The 3,357-nt window shown below is 38.6% G+C and overlaps 1 non-coding gene across 1 annotated transcript; it reads left to right on the forward strand.

Annotated features, from left to right (window-relative positions):
• Positions 1-1,768: 1,768 nt before the first annotated feature.
• LOC130953093 (small nucleolar RNA R71) lies at positions 1,769-1,876 on the forward strand. Its single transcript, XR_009075267.1, has one exon. It is a non-coding gene; the product is annotated as a small nucleolar RNA R71 (small nucleolar RNA).
• Positions 1,877-3,357: the final 1,481 nt, after the last annotated feature.

Consider the following 3,357-nt stretch of genomic DNA (forward strand, 5'->3'; position numbering starts at 1 on the left):
TATTTTTGCTTTTTTTCATTGTTTTTGTGACTTCTTATGATCAACAACCTACAAAAAAGATAAAATAACAAAAGAAAATAGTTAACTATAAAACATTGGGTTGCCTCCCAACAAGCGCTTCTTTAATGTCATTAGCTTGACAGAGGACTCTCATGGAGCCTCATAAATGCTCAGAACCGTGTTGGAACCTCCCAACACCAAACTTAAAGTTTGAATGTGGGGGTTCAACACCAAACTTAGAGTTTGGTTGTGGCCTCCCAACACCAAACTTAGAATTTGACTGTCCTTCAATGGATTCTCCATTCACTTGAATGATCAACTCTCCTCTATCAACATCAATCACAGCCTTTGCTGTGGCTAGGAAGGGTCTGCCAAGGATGATGGATTCATCCATGCACTTCCCAGTCTCTAGGACTATGAAATCAGTAGGGATGTAATGGTCTTCAATCTTCACCAAAACATTCTCTACAAGTCCATGAGCTTGTTTTCTTGAATTGTCTGCCATCTCTAATGAGATTCTTGCAGCTTGCACCTCAAAGATCCCTAATTTCTCCATTACAGAGAGGGGCATGAGGTTTACACTTGACCCCAAGTCACACAAGGCCTTCTTGAAGGTCATGGTGCCTATGGTACAAGGTATAGAAAACTTCCCAGGATCTTGCCTCTTTTGAGGCAGTTTCTGCCTAGACAAGTCATCCAGTTCTTTGGTGAGCAAGGGAGGTTCATCCTCCCAAGTCTCATTTCCAAATAACTTGTCATTTAGCTTCATGATTGCTCCAAGGTATTTAGCAACTTGCTCTTCAGTGACATACTCATCCTCTTCAGAGGAAGAATACTCATCAGAGCTCATGAATGGCAGAAGTAAGTCCAATGGAATCTCTATGGTCTCATTTTGAGCCTCAGATTCCCATTGTTCCTCATTGAGGAACTCAGAGGAGATTGGTACACGCCCACTGAGGTCTTTCTCAGTGGCGTCCTCCTCCTCTCTTTCCTCTCCATATTCGGCCATGTCTATGGCTTTGCACTCTCCTTTTGGATTTTCTTCTGTATTACTTGGGAGAGTGCTAGGAGGGAGTTCAGTAACTTTCTTGCTCAGCTGACCCACTTGTCCTTCCAAATTTCTGATGGAGGACCTTGTTTCATTCATGAAACTTTGAGTAGTCTTTATTAGATCAGAGACCATTGTTGCTAAGTCAGAAGTATTCTGCTTAGAACTCTCTGTCTGTTGCTGAGAAGATGATGGAAAAGGCTTGCTATTGCTAAACCTATTTCTTCCACCATTATTGTTATTGAAACCTTGTTGAGGTCTCTCTTGATTCTTCCATGAGAGATTTGGGTGATTTCTCCATGAAGAATTATAGGTGTTTCCATAGGGTTCTCCTAGGTAGTTCACCTCTTCCATTGAAGGGTTCTCAGGATCATAAGCTTCTTCCTCAGATGAAGCATCCTTAGTACTGCTTGGTGCATTTTGCATTCCAGACAGACTCTGAGAAATCAAATTGACTTGTTGAGTCAATATCTTGTTCTGAGCCAATATGGCATTCAGAGTGTCAATCTCAAGAACTCCTTTCTTCTGACTAGTCCCATTTTTTACAGGATTCCTTTCAGAAGTGTACATGAATTGGTTATTTGCAACCATTTCAATGAGCTCTTGAGCCTCTGTAGGCGTCTTCTTCAGATGAAGAGATCCTCCAGCAGAGCTATCCAAAGACATTTTGGATAGTTCAGAGAGACCATCATAGAAAATACCTATGATGCTCCATTCAGAAAGCATGTCTGAGGGACATCTTCTGATTAATTGTTTGTATCTTTCCCAAGCTTCATAGAGGGATTCTCCATCCTTCTGTCTGAAGGTTTGGACTTCCACTCTAAGCTTACTCCATCTTTGTGGTGGAAAGAACTTTGCCAAGAAGGCATTGACTAGCTTTTCCCAAGAGTCCAGGCTTTCTTTAGGTTGTGAGTCCAACCATATTCTAGCTCTGTCTCTTACAGCAAAAGGGAATAGCATCAGTCTGTAGACCTCAGGGTTAACCCCATTAGTCTTGACTGTGTCACAGATTTGCAAGAATTCAGCTAAGAACTGATGAGGATCTTCCATTGGAAGTCCATGGAACTTGCAATTCTGTTGCATTAGAGAAACTAATTGAGGCTTAAGCTCAAAGTTGTTTGCTCCAATGGCAGGGATAGAGATGCTTCTCCCATAAAAATCAGGAGTAGGTGCAGTAAAGTCACCCAGCACCTTCCTTGCATTGTTGGCATTGTTGTTGTTTTCGGCTGCCATGTGTTCTTCTTCCTTGAAGAATTCGGTCAGGTCCTCTAAAGAGAGTTGTGCTTTAGCTTCTCTTAGCTTTCTCTTCAAGGTCCTTTCAGGTTCAGGATCAGCTTCAACAAGAATGCCTTTGTCTCTGCTCCTGCTCATATGAAAGAGAAGAGAACAAGAAGATATGGAATCCTCTATGTCACAGTATAGAGATTCCTTGAGGTGTCAGAGGAAAAGAGAAATAGAAAGAAGAAGGAGAAGAAGAATTCGAACTTTATTAGTTAGAGTTCGAATTGTGCATTTAGAAGGAGTAGTACTCCATAAATAGAAGGATGTGGGAAGGAGGGAAGAGAATTTTCGAAAATTCAATCAAAAAGATTTTGAAAACATTTTGAAAAATTGATTGATAGTTTTCGAAAATTCAAAGTGAAAAAGAAATCAATTGATTTTTTTTTTTGAAAAAGATTTTGAAATTAGAAGTTAAAAAGATTTGATTGAAAACTTATTTTGAAAAAGATGTGATTGAAAAAATATGATTTGAAAACAATTTTAAAAAGATTTGATTTGAAAACAATTTTAAAAAGATTTGATTTTAAAAATTAATGACTTGCCTAACAAGAAAAGATATGATTTGAAACATTAAACCTTTCTCAACAGAAAAGGCAACAATCTTGTGATGTTCAATCAAATCATTAATTGTTAGTAAGTATCTTTGAAAAAGGAAAGAAATTGATTTTGAAAACATTTGATTGAAAAGATATGATTTGAAAAAGATTTGGTTTTGAAAAACTTTGAAAACTTGAAAAAAAAATTGATTTGAAAACAAAATCTTCCCCCTAGCACCATCCTGGCGTTAAACGCCCAGAATGGTATACATTCTGGCGTTTAACGCCCAAAATGCTACCTTTTTGGGCGTTAAACGCCCAACCAGGTACCCTGGCTGGCGTTTAAACGCCAGTCTGCCTTCTTCACTGGGCATTTTTGAATGCTCAGCTTTTTCTGTATAATTCCTCTGCAGTATGTTCTGAATCTTCAATTCTTTGTATTATTGACTTGAAAAGACACAAATTAAAAATATTTTTGGATTTTTAGTAATC

The sequence above is a fragment of the Arachis stenosperma genome, chromosome 9, assembly GCF_014773155.1.
Source record: "Arachis stenosperma cultivar V10309 chromosome 9, arast.V10309.gnm1.PFL2, whole genome shotgun sequence".
NCBI lineage: Eukaryota > Viridiplantae > Streptophyta > Magnoliopsida > Fabales > Fabaceae > Arachis > Arachis stenosperma.